Here is a 15941-nt window from a genome sequence, read left to right on the forward strand (position 1 = left end):
ATGTCGGAGGCTCCCAATTACATCGATACATGGATGCAAGAACATTGGCAACAACCTCATGTGTTAATAGGATATGGCATAAAGCTGCACAAGATAGATATTTTTGTTCTGAATAAGATATCATAGATAGACTTGAGACTTGATACATATTCCAAATTGAAATAAGTCACCATCTTTTCCTGAAGTAACCAAATTGCATAAATATGTTACCTTGGATATTTTAGTCTTACAATTTATGTACATATTATTTTATAGTATGATTAAGTATTGTTAACTGCGTATATTTACTATTTAGTTGTATAGGATACTTAATGAAATAAATTAATGTAACTTTTATGTTTTTTTTTTTTTTGTATGGAGTTACCCAGCCCCAAAAAACATTGTTGTATTGGTATGTTGTATGCAACTACCCATTCCCAATTATGATTCCAATTTGGCAACTTAGGAGTTGTGAGAGCAGTTCAAATCACTCACTGGGGAAGATGGTTCATAATCATTTCCCCACTTGCTTCCTTGTATTGTCATAATTGGAACATAGGCATCTCTCTCTAATTAATGCTTACCTTTGATTTATTAACCATATTGTTACTATGGATATAACACAATTAAATTTAAATCTCTTGATATCTGGATCATCAATCCAAGCATGGCTGTAGAGAATCGTAGCTGTGTAGACACCAAATTTGAATAGTCCACTTACAATTGAGAAATAGATTATTGGTAGTGTCCTCATCTACTTGACAGATTGAGCATGCAGAAGCTTGGTAGGTGCCTCAAACCTAGCCCTAGTTTCATTGCCAACCATAAATTTGGTGTATACACGAAAGCTGTTTTGATCTTGTGAGCATTGAATACCAGGATCTCCATTTGACTTCTCGTTATTAATGCCTTGACTCGCTACTGCTGGATAAACAACCTAGTTGAAGTCCAGTGCAAAGAGGTTGCTGGCTACCAAAGATTTGATAAGTGTTACGAAAATATTCACTGTAACAATCTCCTTCTAAATTGAACTCCCAATGAATATTAATCTGGAATTCTTTTGGAACCATCTTTTTTATTTGTTTTTTAATATTCTAAATTCCTACTCTAGCCTCATTGTTCTATTTTTGTTTTTATTCTATTTAATTATATATGTAATATTACAATGTGAAATTCAATGTTTAGATATTTGTGGATGAAGTAATGGAACTTGTGGAGCTCACTTCTTTGAGAGGTACCTTGGTTGGGCTTCCTGGACTGAATGGCCTATCTACTGAATAGCGTAAGCGGTTAACAATAGCAGTAGAGCTTGTGGCTAATCCTTCAATTATATTCATGGATGAGCCAACTTCAGGCTTGGATGCTCGGGCAGCAGCTATAATTATGAGAATAGTAAGAAATATAGTTGACATGGGGAGAACTATTGTTTGCACAATCCATCAGCCTAGTATTGATATCTTTGAGGTATTTGACGAGGTAAAGATTTGGTTTTCTTAAAATAGCTTTGTGAAGCATTTGAAATTGGCATCTTCTTAAAGCTAAATGAAATATGTTGCAGCTATTCTTAATGAAGCGAGGAGGTCAGCTTATCTATGCAGGTCCACTTGGTCACAATTCTAACAAACTCATAGAATATTTTTCGGTAAGATGCCATCCACTACGGTTTTATTCTGTTGAGAGATTTAGATCTAAATTTGGTACCTTTTGATGAGAAGTTTGAATTTTGGAGTTGTAAGTAGTCATAGTTTATTGTACTAGAACCAATAGGAAGTTGATTTTATATACAAGGAATTGGTCATGCCGAATAGTGTTGACCACTAAGCTTTTAGCAAACATTCTCAATACGTTGAGCTTGAGCTAATTGAAAATGATTCATGTAGGCCATTGAGGGGGTTCCACAGATCAAGGAAGGTTATAATCCAGCTACGTGGATGCTGGAAGTAACTTCTATGTCAGAAGAGCACCGTCTAGGTGTCAACTTTAGTGAAATCTATAAATCATCAGACCAGCTTAAAGCATGAAATTTTTTTATTTTTTTTTGTTTTACTCCTTCTACCGTCACAATTGCGATGGTGTTTCCGTCGCACCTACAGTAACCCCGTCGTAATTGGAGGGGTTGGCGTCGCAATTGTGACGCGGTTGCCGTCACACATGCCCTCCAATTGTGATAGGGTAGCTATAGGTGCGACAAAAATCTCGTCGCAATTGCGACAAAAAACACAAGAATTGCGACGACGATGACGGGACAACATGGTGGCTACATAGCGATGGATAGGCATTGCAATTGCGACGGTGAGGGTAGACGTCGTAAATTGTGACTAAATAACTATGACGTCTATGTCTGTCATAGTGGCAACACATTGCTGTCGTACTTGTGACACATAGCCATTGCAAATCGATGCCAAATCTATTAGTGCTTGTTATCGTCATCCTCTAAAATGGTTATTGTGTGTCACTTTTTTCTCCTTGAGGTTGATCTATGGAAGAACATTGTATTTTTGTCTCACTCCTCCAACCATTAGACTCTAGATCTCTATTTCTAGAAGACTCCCTCCTTGTTCATGAGGGAGTTCCATTTGTGTTGACACTAGCTCTCATCCTATTGTTGCATAACCAAGGCTTCACTTAGCATGATTTGGTTTTGGAGCTCAACTAGCTTCTTTTCTATCTTCTACTCTTCTTTGAATAAATTTTTGAATGATGATTTACACATTCCTTAACCTCCTTTTGGATTTGCTCTAGTTTTCTAGCGATTCAGAAAATGGTCATTCCTTCCATTGAGTCCTTCCATGAATGAACAAAAAAGTCTCTAAAATCCTTATGCAAATGCCACATAATCTCATATTTTAAAGGCCTCCATCTACTTAAACTTTGTGACCATGAGAAAAGAATCCTAGAATGATCTAAGATGGTCCTAGGATAAAATTTTAGGTAAGTATATTGGAGAATGTTCCATCTAGCTGAGATAAGAGCCCTATCAAGCCTAACTTGGATCAGGTTTTCCCCAACTTTGTTGCTAGACTAGGTGAAGGTCAAACCCTAGAGATCAATATCTACGAGGTTGTTTCTTCTTATGAAATCCTCCAGATCCTACATATTGTCTAAAAAGTCCTCTAGGCCCCCTATCTTCTCTAAGGGGTACAAAGGGGTCTTAAAATCCCCCATACACAAGATATTTCCCAGTCTTATGGATTATGCAATAGTGGTTGCCTCATTCCAAATAGAAAGCCTACCATTATGACTATTAAGGGCATAAAAATTAAAAATAGACCAGCTTCTAGACTAGATGGTGAATTTAATGACCAATTAATGGGCATTGGTAGAAATATCCTCTCCCAACAACTTATCCATATACCACATCATGGAAATCCCTCCAGAAGCACCATTAGGCTCACAGTAAGTGTAGCTAGCATCAGGCTAGATATAACTGGCCACTCTTGAGAAGACCTCCATCATTTTAAGTTCTCGTGAAAGAATCATATCAACCACGAGTTCAATGATCCTTTATTTGATTTTGTACTATTTCATAGGACTATTCAGCCCCCTCACATTCTAGGTTATGACCTTCATCTTTTATGGTTCTAGATTTCTTTCAGGGTCCTTTGTTTCCCCTAAGCAATCTCCTTTTGTGTTTCCTTTTGGTGGATGATCCTAGTCAAAGGTTAGCTAACCCTCTTGGTTGATCCAATATCCACTTTATTCCGTCCTCTATTCTTTCCCCTCGGGACCATCCATCCCACATCTGGGTCCTCCAAAGTAGCTGAAAGAACTTCAATAATGTCTGGCAGGAAGACCACAAGAGTTCCATTTTTGAAAAGTGAACTAACTCCCACATCACGGAAAGGGCTACATGCATTCCCTTATCCCAACGAAATCATTTCTTTGCCTAATAGAACCTCACCCAGCTATGGCATTTCAACTGTTTGAATATTTAAAATCTCCCCCTATCTATGGATAACCATCACCAAAAGCTTAGTCAGCTTGCCTGTGTTCTCCTCTCCTTGCCTCTTATCCTAGGCTTTCACAGGGGTTTTGGATTTCCCCTCAACATCTAGGGTTACATTTATCTGGGGATCCCCTAAGCCAAATAGTTTCATACTTTTAAGGTTTCATTGGTAACAACCATCTCAATTCTTTTTAAATTTTTTACCACCTTGATACCTAGGGTTCAAACCTAATTCTTGAGTTTCTCACTTGTTGGGCAATCAACAAAGAGATGGCCAAAATTGTTACACTTTTAGTAGAAGGGCACAACATTCTCATAAACAAGTGATTATGACTAGGTACACCATTTAGATTTTAGGCCCACTATGGTGGGGAGGGATTTATTCAACCCTACATTAACACAAATTTTGGTGTATCCAAGCTTAACCTTTGAGGAAGTCATCGAATCAACTTTAATGAACTTCCCAAATGAGTTCCCAATTCATTTGAAAACCCACTCATCTAAATACTCCAAGGGCAACCTAGGGAGGCATATCTAGAATAGGCAAAACGTAAATAGATTGCAATTAGGATTAAATCCAAGTTTCCACTTGGCTAGCATCAGGTGGTGTTTTCCAAAACTCCAAGACCTAGCATGATCGAATCTCGATCCAACTTAGCCATAAATCGAAATAAAAAGAGGGCACCTGCCATCAATGAGATGGAAACAAAATCCATTAGTTTCCATCTAGTGGAGCACCATTTCCAAACCATGTCCACTATAGGCTAGAAAGAAGCAAACTTTCCAACAAGGCTTAGGGTGAATCCCAAGGAGATCAAATCTACCAGTGAATTTGGAGTAAAATTTGGGGTCCAGTGGGTCCTAAGAAAATTGTGGGTTTAGCATCAGAAACCACAGGGATCTTGGATCCCACAACAACCCCTAAACAATTTGGTTTGTGGATTGGCAATGAAGTGGTAGCAACAAAGGGGGACACATTGGGGTTTGGGGCCCAAGTAGGTGCAATCCTTAGGGATGGGGCTTGGGTCCACCAAGATAGCACCATCCTCAAGAAGAGGAAGGCAGCTATTAAGGGATTTTGCCACCTGTTCCAAGTTTGGGCAGGCAAGGTCATGATCCAAAGGGGAGCTGTGGGTTGGGGGGATCCATCCCTCTCAAGATTCAAAGGGCATGCAAGGATGATGAGGGAAACACATCAAAGTTGTAGGCAATAGAAAAGGTGGCAAGTTGCAAAGCACAAGTTGTAGTTATAAGTTTTGTTATCCAAACATTGTTAGTCCCTGCAAAGGTAAGGATTATATTTTTTAATGTGTTCATTAGTCTTAATTTCTATCTTGATAATTGTGCATGCATCTATATTTCTCTTTTATCCTATGGTCAGCCAAAATTATTTCATTAAAGAAAATTATTTCTTTTTATTTTTGATTTTTTGATCAACCATGTTGATTTTTCCTAGAAGTCTTTTTAATTTATAAGAAGGACAAATCAAACAATTGAAGACATCCTTTTGGTAGCTTGTTTTGTTCCACTTGTTATGTGCATGCTATGAATAGGTGACATTATTTTTCACAAACATATGTCTAAAAATACCAGATGTGTAGGATTGATGCTTGACTTCAATTATTTCATGTGGTCATTTCCTTCCTCACTATATTTTCTCTTTGAACTTTCTACTTTTCTTCTATGGACAACAACTCAGCAAAAAGTAACACCTTTAGTGGTAGGTTTTCTTTCAATTTATAAATATTGTTCTAATGGCGTGATACTAGGCTAATAAATTCTTCAATGTTTTTTTTGTTCCAATAGTTGAGTAAGTTTTAATCCCAAAAATTAGTTAATTTTTTTGGTCCTAAATCCATGGTAGTCTATGGACAAGGGCAAAGAAATGATTCAATAAGCTTTTTTTTTTCAATGGGTCAACGCTTTTTCATCGATGGCTCATTAGTATTTTTTTCCCAATGGCTTCATGGAAATGTGAATGAGGGAAGAATGCAAAGGAATGGCTCGATAAGTTATTTTTTCCTATGCAATTGTTTATTGCATTTGGAACAGTTGAAACTATTGTTGGTATGCCTAGAATTTGATGGCCACCCCTCCCTGTCATATAGTTTTTTAATGACAACTAAAAAAATTCCATGTCTTTCATTTTATTGTTTAAGAGAAAAATTGATTGTCAATTTTTTTGTTTTTAAGATAATTTAAGAAATCATTTTAAATTTAAATATTTTATAAATGAAAATAATAAATTATTATTAATAATATGTGTAAAATTCTTAATGAAGATCTTAAAATTATAAATTAGTAATATATATGAAAATCTCAAATAAAAAAAAAGTTTCTAAGTTCATATTACTTTAAGAGATTTTTAAATTAATAAAATTATGTAATAAGTAATATAAAAATACGTTTTCAAAATTCATTATATTCTTATTTCAACAAAGATTCTAAATTAATATAAATATACAATCATCAAAATAGAAACATATCTAAATAGAAATAGACAAATAATAGAAACATATATAAACCTAGCACTCGCATGCTAGCACTTGCATTCTTTTATACATGCAATGAGTGCACTGATAGGACATGTGATTTTAAATTAGAAAATTTAATGAGTATTAATAATGTAAATATGAATCTTATTTAAAGTTAAAATAAAAATAAAAGATTGAGATGAATTTTAAAATATTTTAGGAAATATAAATATTAATTTAGAAACATGTTTGAAATTTTTACAAATATTACTAATTTATGTCATGTTTTATTGTGTTTTATTCTAAGTAGAGTACTTTTATTGGGTAAAATATTTCTCCATTTTAACTCAAACCATTTTCCTTACGGAACCCACTAAACTTACAATGCCCAAACATAAAATCATGGATAACTCCATCAGCTGAACTGAGATGGTTGAGAAGCCCATATTTTAATACTCCTGACCATAAATTTTGATTAATTCCATCAAGTAAAAGGGATATGTAGCACAAATGCAATAAAATCTTGCTCACAACTTCACTGCAAAGTGTATCGATTGATGTACACATGCAAGAACCTCACAAAAACTAATGAACATTAGACTTCCCATAACTACCCTAGGAAAGTATTTTCCTTATATGCCATCATTGTCTAGATTGCATACATAAAACCATAAGCAGTGAATGAAAACTTATAACATACCACTAAACTGTTGACAAACATGAACATCATCTTTTTCTCTGTGGTAAGTTGTGAGCTCATTTCCCACATTATGCAAACAAAAAGAGATAGAAAGAAGGCTATGTAGTAGAAAATAATGAAAAGTTTAAAATAAGTGATGGCTATAAGAAGAGGGAAAGGCAAGGAAGTTTCCCAACACATTTAGAGTAAGAAGAGGAAGAGAAAAGTTTCCCAAAGTTATTTTAGAAACAACTAAATTCATATAGAATTTTCTCCTTTTAATAGCTTATCCACTAGTTACAGTGTTTAAAAAGTGTAAGATTAAATTGTAAAAGATTTTCTTATTTCTTATTTTTAATAAAAAAAAGTGACGAATAACTGGAAGAGATAATTATAAGGGAAGAGTCTTACAACTTTTTCGACAACAAAATATATTTTTATCATGCATGCTTTGCTATATTATTAAATATAATATTAAGTTACCTATAACAATTATTGATGGTTTACTAATAAATTTATTTGTCATATTGATAGTTCTCTGAAATTTTATCCTATCAATTCACATATGGTCAAAATGTGCAAAAAAACGGCCAATACGGCCATCAAATTCCAGGCCCGAGATTCATTGGTATCATCCTATGCAAGTATATATAGACATAGCCATTCCTAACTTTAACAAGTAGCTTTTTCTTCCCTATTCTTTCTCAGGTATTCCATTCCCCTGTGCTTTTCTTCTTTTTCTCTTTAGTGGAATTCACTTTCCCTAACCTTTGCTTTTGTATTTTTAGGTCCTCATGAAATAAAGAAAGCCGTCAAAACATTTATTTAAACCCAACTTTAATCTCCATGTCTCTTTTTTGTACATTGCAGCCTAAATGTTCTAACTTTCATCGTAACCCTATCTCTATTTTGCACATTGCAGGTCAAACTCAACACTTATATTTAAGTTTTTCTCATAAGATCATAGACTGCCTTGGATATCATTACACTTCTAGTGACATTTCTAGTGACACTTCTAGTGAATTATATTAATAAAACAGTTTTATTGGTATATTTATAGATTTTATTTTTCCCTAAGCCCATGTCCTATTTCAAAACTCTGCGTGGGGTATCTCTAGCCTTCGCTACTCAATAATTTCGCTACCAAAGGCACATCCAAGAGATGACACACTCTCAGCCAAAAAGAAAACCTGGAGAATTTTGAGACGGTCAACAAGGACACGCGTCACCTGTATTGCAATGCATATTACCCCTTCAGTAACAGCAATACAATGTGTCCAAAGTCTCTCTTGTACAGGCCGTTCCAACATAAGCAATATCGCCTCTATAATAAGTCTATAACTCAGAAGTAATAAGCAATCTACCATTCATTGCTATTCATGTGGGCTCGTCTCTCTATCTCATTAAGGTTATATGTCAGCAACTTTAATACCTTACAATGGTAAGATAGATTGGCCACAATTCATATAAGCTATTCCTTTCTAGGCCTATTTTTGTTTTTCTTAATCTTTTAATCATGGATTTCGGATGCATAAGATCTTATCCAAGAAGACCTTTATCAGAGGAGGTAGAAATTGGAGTTGAAATCAGTACAGAGAAAACCTCCTTTGGAAGAGACCTCGGAGATGGATGTTGAAGTATGGAGTAAGCTACCTAAAGATTTCATGATTAGTTGTAAATCGTGGAGAGGCGCTTGGCGCTACAAACAAGGCGTACATACACTACCCCCAGTGGAATTTGAACTTGTGACCTCTCTTTCAAGAGTACAAGTTCTCCACCACTAGACCAACTCAGTGAACCTAGTCTTTGTTTATGCCCAACTTTTCTTATTGAAGGTCCTATCCATCATTCATACTTACTTCAATCGATGCCAGCTTACCCTCTGTGCAAAGTATCATTAGATTTCATGGGGACCTGCGGCCATATAATGACCACCGTCAAGGGCCTCCTCGGCTATCGTCATTACCCCAGAGTTTTTAAGCCAGGTGGCAGTAAATCCAATTTGTTTTTCCATCTGCAATCAAATTACAAGGACACTAATAAGGCTGCCCCCTATCCAATTCTATCCCCACTTCATTGCCATGTCATTTGTGTTGGGATTTGAAGTCCAACAGTCACATGACTGATTTGAAGTCCAACAGTCACATGACTGTCCGTTCTCCCTCTTGACTTTTTGCATTTATAGAGTTCTATATAATGGTTGTGTGCAACCTCTGTAATGTATCAATTAATTAATACAAGTAATTCTCTGCTGGAGTATGAGCATAGACAAGTTTACTGAACCACAATAAAAAGTTGTGCCATTATATTTTATCTTCTTCATTGATTGATTTAATCTGCTCGTTTAATAATTTACAATTTGACCCTTGTGAAAAGAGATTCATGCTAGTTGTAGGGGTAAACAACAACGCAGGAGGCAACAGAAACCAGATGCTTATAGAGATCTTTGATTCACAAGTTTCTACATGGATCAAATTAGAAATGGATGTGCCCCTATCAGTTTTCCCAAAAGGAGAAGGTTTGTTTTCTAGAGGGAGCTTCTACTCGATTAATTACACCCCGTTCGATCAGAACAGCCAACCTAATTTCCGATTTGATGTTGTAGCATACGATGTTGCAGAAAAACGTTGGGATGTTGTTAGGAGACCAGAGAGAGGGACAGATATGCCTGAATTTGAGTACCATTGCTGCTGGAAATTAACTGGGTACGATGGGAACCTTGTTTTGGTGGATGAAATAGATATGTCTCTATGGAAGCTGAATATAGGAGGATGTGAAGGGCCCAGCTGGTCAGAATTGAAGGTGTTTCCGAGAAGCCCATATGAAGAAACAGTGAGGCTTGGAAATAAACGTAGAGAGAACGGGTGACCCAATTTCAGCTATACACATCCACATATAGTAATTAATAGTTGTGGGTGGGTTTCGCTGTGCCATTCTTCCAAACATTGGGCTGTTTTTGATAGAGAAGGAAGAATGATGAGAAGCATTGAAGGTAACCTGCTCAAAGCAATAAAACACGAGTCATCTCGACTTCTCGTATATGCGTATGAGATCAATAATGGTGGCCTTAAATCTGATTTTGTGCCGTCTTATAATCAGTGCTTCAAAATTACTCTTCAGTTACTTCTTTCGTGATGGAAGAATGTTAGTCCAAAAAATCGGGCATGCCTGAAATTGGAAACGTGATAGTAAGTCGGATGTTTTTTGCTTTGTGATATTACTCTGGAGTGTTTTGTCAACTGGTTAGTGTTTTTCGTTAATGGTTTTATCTTATTCTATTATTTATAATTATTTATTTTGGATTATCTTCATATTCACAACTCTTTCACAACTCTTTACACTAGACTATAAGGAGAAAATTACAAAACAAATCCTATTTTATTATAAGAAAAGATATTTGGTTTTCTATGAATGTATTTTATTATAAGAAAAGATATTTGGTTTTCTATGAATGTAGGTTGCCAACTTTTCTGTGAAAATTAATACTATTGCAGTCACTGATTCTTAATCTCTTATTCTAAATAATTATTAAACTACTGAAAATAAACTCTCAAATAATATAAAAAAAAGAACACAATTACAACTTCACTAATAAAATATGGAAAATAATTCAGATTACAAAGAACACAATATTTTCGAACAAATTGTCCCTAGATAAATCACTAAGGGAAAACTAGTTCTGCAGATGGAATATATATTAAATTTAGCAAATCAAGAGATACAAAATTTCTTGCCTCCTAATTTCTTCTATTGATATTCTCCACTACTATCCCCAGCACTATCATGGCACCCTTGCTAACACTCCAAGACTATTTTCTATCACTGCAAACTCATTTGCTAACACTGCAAATGCTTCTACAACTCTTTTTGTTCTCTATTATGTTGTGTTATCCATATGCCTCCCTTGAACCCCTTTTATACTACTTAACCAAGAGGTTTCTAGTTGCTTCTTGATCAAGACAATTCAACCAAGAAGTTTCTAGTTGCTTCTCGATTAAAACAACCTAACCAATAGAGTACTAGTAACTTCTAGATGGAGTCAATTAATTAATTAATATTTTTTGTAACTCTAACAATTATTTTCCAATTAATCACATATGGACAAATAGTTGTCCAAGCTACCTAAAACTAACATTTTTAGCTATCAATGGCATTTTTGGAAATCCTAATTTCACAAAAAAAGGACATAAAAAACAACATTATTTTGTGTTACCATTGAATGTCATGAATATGCTGATTAATAACATTGATGCTAGCTAGCACAGAAATAATTTGATAGATGATATCCATTGTAACCATATCTTTTTTGAATCACATGGCTTTAAATATGTATAAAGAGGACAACAAATTAGTATATTAATGATTGTGATCTTTAGGATAATGCATCCTCTCTTACAGCCCCTTGCACTTGTATATCATCAATCTTACTTTATATTATTTTGGATAGTTGAAATAGTACTTTCCTAAGAGAATTCACTAATATTAAACACTTAGTATAGTAAAGAATCTCTAAACTATAAGACCAATTCCACTATTCACTCTTCCTTTCGTCACCCTAGTTACTTCTCCATATCCATATTTTCTTTCCCCTCTCAAAGAAGAATCTATGGAGTTGGAATACATGCCTATTTTATAAACCTATCAAGAAGTCGTACATCTCTTGCTTTAAGATCCAACAAAAGTTAAAGGAAACATATAGGGTATTCTAAAGTCATATGAAACAAGATCAACCAAATGTAAGATTCTCTCAAGGAGTCATGAAAAGCATAACTTTATTGGCTAAAAAATTATGGAGATATTTTAAGGAAAATAATTAGTGACAAGAATTGCTTAAAGTAAATATATATTTTCTTAAGACACTTATAGATGCATGCATGTTTTACCATGTGGCACTTTATCTCTACCTCAAAATCTTTAGCTCAAAAGGTCTTTAAATAGGTTATGGAGATAGTTCTAATATCCAATTTTTGGATGATTGGGTTAGAGTGGATTACTTTCTTGCATGTTCCTCTTGGGAGGTGCACTTCAAAGGGATCTTCTTACAAAACTTTGGTTGTTCGGAGGAAAACTTTATTAGTGATAGAAAGTTAGTTAATTTGGTTTAGTTTGATCTACATCTCAAACCAATTTAGAAAATGCTTTCCAAAGTAAATATCCCTTGTACTCTTTTTGAAAATTATGTTTTTGGCTTGCTCCTTCAAATGATGAATTATACTAAGATTCCAAATATTTCTTGTCTTATTTTGGTTCAGTTTTGCCTTAGTTTCTATATGTCTTGGTCTAAAATGCTTGCATTGTTCCTAAGGTTAATATATTGTTTGGGTTGATTGCTCAAGATAAAGTTCTTGGCCTTGATAATTCAAGAAAAATATATGTTTTTCTTTGATATAGATTCTTTCTCTTTGACTCTAATGTCAAAAGTTCTTTTTACTACTTCTCTTGATCTTTCTCTTGGGATATTTATGTTTATTTTTTGGAAATTTTACAATTTTCATATGTTGTCCAAAACTTTCTCTCACAATGCATGCCCAAGTGGAAATCCTTTTCTAATTATTCTATTATCATCCTTTTGTAAATGGTAATGCCACATATACTATTAGAGATGTTCAAAATGAAAAATAATTGAATACTTCGACAAGATACTTACCATTCTAAAGTGATAGCCTTGAACACGCATTCTTCCATAAAGGTAAACTTCTTTATTTCTTGCCTAACTTTGTAGACTTAAGTTCATCCTTAAATTATTCTATTTTCATAAAGAAATTTATTCAATGGAAAATTTGATAAAACTTTTAAAGATATTTAAGTAAAAGTAAGAGAGCAAGAAGGGAAATTTTACTAAAAATACCTCCTTAGGCATGGATTAAATTCAAAAGAGATGGGGAGAAATAAGGGAATCATAAATTTATGGGTTGTACGGAGTGGTCCATAATCATCAAGGCAAGTTTGTCTCAGTAGTGGCGCTCACTTTTGGGAATTTACCAAATGCACCATGTGGTGGCATTTTGCACCATAGTGTAGTCTCATGTTAGTGGCATCAAAATGATTCATGAAGCCCAAGATGGAGACTAGCTCTATGAATATTTATGAATGGTCTTAACGTATATAAAAATCCTAGTTTGAATATTAAGAATATATTGTGACAATATTTCAAAAATATTATTTCTTTCAAATTGTTTAAAATTAAGCCATATTTATGGAGAAGGGAACTCTATGGTAGATGGATTTTTTGGCATGGGTGTCAACATTCCTAGGGAAAATCATTAGTGAATGAGTGAACCCATTCTTTATGATGTAAACTATCTAATCCAAAATGATGGAAAATCTATCAATTTGATGTTTTATTTGAAAAAGTATGATTGGCACATTTAGATTCATGTGATTTGAGCTTGCAAAAAGACCAATAATTAATGAGGCACCCTATTACATGCTCTACTATTTTCACTTTGGAAATTACTATTGGGTTTTTATTCTACTTTACATTTTTGAGATCTTTTTAAAAAAACATGGGGCATAAAAAATTAAAGTTGAACCCATCATCTATGATAGATAATAGAATGATGAAGATGTATGTAGTGACCTCTCTAGTGATGACTTTATCCATTTACTGAGAGGATTATTTAGAGTTACTTACAACCCATAGAGGTATTTGTGAATAACTAGGATGATGGTGTGATATAATTCTTCAACATTAACTTGTTTTTCCATAGAAATGTATTGTTAAAGTTTCACAAACTCTTATTAAAGAAAATAAATTCTTCAAAGATAAGAAGAGAATTGATAAAGAATTAAGTATTTTCTTCACTAGTGGGGAGATGGAGAAATTTAAGAGGAACTTAGATGATTTCTATGTTATAGACATAATTCTCTCCCTTTGGAATAAACTTACTAGAATCATCATTTGGTATCTTACTTTGGACGGTGAGGTCACTAGCCTAAAACACTACACATATTTTTATTTGAAATAACTTTAGGAAAAGTAAATGTTTTTCCATTCCAATATTTTTATTTTCCTTTTTATATCATAGTATCAAAGCCCATAGAAAAAACCTTCTTATCTTATACTTCATGAAGGACAAATCCTTGTCATTAAAGAATTTCTTAAAGTAGCTTTCATAGTATAACAATCTTGTATAACCAAAAAAGGGAGATGCCCATAACTTTCTAACTCTAAGGGGTCATGTTGTGGGGCCTAAAGTGGATTATAATGAAGATGTTTGGAGGATTTATAAAATTAAACTATTGACAACTAAGTGGGAATGTGAGGCCCATTCAATTTGTATTTTTTCTTTTAACAAACAATTTAACTACTCCCCCTTTGGTGAATGTAGTCTAAATTCTTTTAGCACTAATAGGGATACTAAAGATATAAGTAAAGTCAGGGCCTTCTCTTCAATCCAAACATAAGCCAAAGGCCTGATCTATTGCACATCATTACATGATAAAGAAACTTAAGAAAGGTCACATTACTAAAGGGAACTCCCCCAACACCCTCTTCCAACTAATGAGATGAATGTAGATTTGCATGTTTATATTCTTGATGAAAAATATAATCCATAAATATAGGGTCTTTAGTGTATTATAGTGATAATATTGAGAATATTTTCAAGTGTGCTATCAATGGTTATTGATCCATATTCATGTGGATTATATCCTATCTAAATAAAGCTAAAGGAAAAAGGAAGATGACTCCCCTATTATCAATCTTAGTGAGAGTGGGAGTGATTTAATAGAGGGTGAGATTGTAATCAAGACAAGATATGACTTGGTTGATATGATGGAAGATTTAACGGAGACTAGGGATCCCAAGAATTCTTGGAAAGATGATCCAAAGGGTATGGAAATTAACATTGAGTTAGAGGAGAAAGATGCCTATATTTCTTAGAGAATGGGTAAATGTACTTCACTTGTTAAGAAGACTACACCTCTAAAATGTAAGGAGGGGGAAACAATAAGCATATTCTAAAGAGTAAAAAAAAATCCCCCTCTTATTGATATTATTGATGACTTTGTTATTGGGTTTGAAGGAGATCACTCAGGTGGGTAAGTGTAGGATCATGGTGTACCAATAAGTGGCAATTTAAAAAAAATGTAGTTCTGAAATGCTTCAAAGCATTTCAAAATCTATTCAATTCTTTTTCCCACCAATCCTAATACCATGAAAAATATTAATACCTTTATAAAGCCTAGTATATATTTGGATGCCAACCCTACATGGTCAACTTTAAAAACATCCCAAACATGTATTTTGGCCAATTCTTATGTGTTATTTTTTATGAAAAACATGTAGCCGATGACTTTTTTCATCCAAATTTGATGAAATGAAAAGATTTTCTTAAGAATGTTCTTAGCTTTTTGTAAATATAAGTTTTGTCAAATTATGAGCTTAGTAGGTAATTATTACTTATTTTCCAATGGAGTTATGCATAAAGTGTTGATTGACACACTAATTGAAAAACAATTGTAACTTTAAAATAGAACAACATTTTCAAAATAAAAAAGATGCATCACATTATAAGCTTCTTCAATATAAGGGAATATGAATAAAAACTAAATTTTGTTGGGTTTTTAATTAGTTAAGATGATCAGACACAAGAGTTTTTTATTCCAAAAATACTATAGTAGAAAATTCATGTAATTAATCATTTATTTAGAATAAAAAATTTCAAAAAATATGTTTCACATCCAGACATGAGCCTACTTATTATATCTATAATATTATTTAAAAATATTATCATTTGGTTTTGATTAAGGTGGTTAGACATATGTCTACTTCTAATTTTTTTCCTAAAATTTTTGTACTATTGCATTAAAATTAAATAATATGACTGATTAATTTTATTTTATTTTCAACAAATGCCTA

The 15941-nt window shown here is 33.6% G+C and overlaps 1 pseudogene; it reads left to right on the forward strand.

Moving 5' to 3' along the window:
• On the forward strand, positions 1-2000 carry LOC149555201 (ABC transporter G family member 32-like; annotated as a pseudogene).
• The last annotated feature ends 13941 nt before the right edge of the window (positions 2001-15941 follow it).

Source organism: Cupressus sempervirens, chromosome 5 (genome assembly GCF_028749045.1).
Source record: "Cupressus sempervirens isolate cs-2001-9-10 chromosome 5, ASM2874904v1, whole genome shotgun sequence".
Classification (NCBI taxonomy): domain Eukaryota; kingdom Viridiplantae; phylum Streptophyta; class Pinopsida; order Cupressales; family Cupressaceae; genus Cupressus; species Cupressus sempervirens.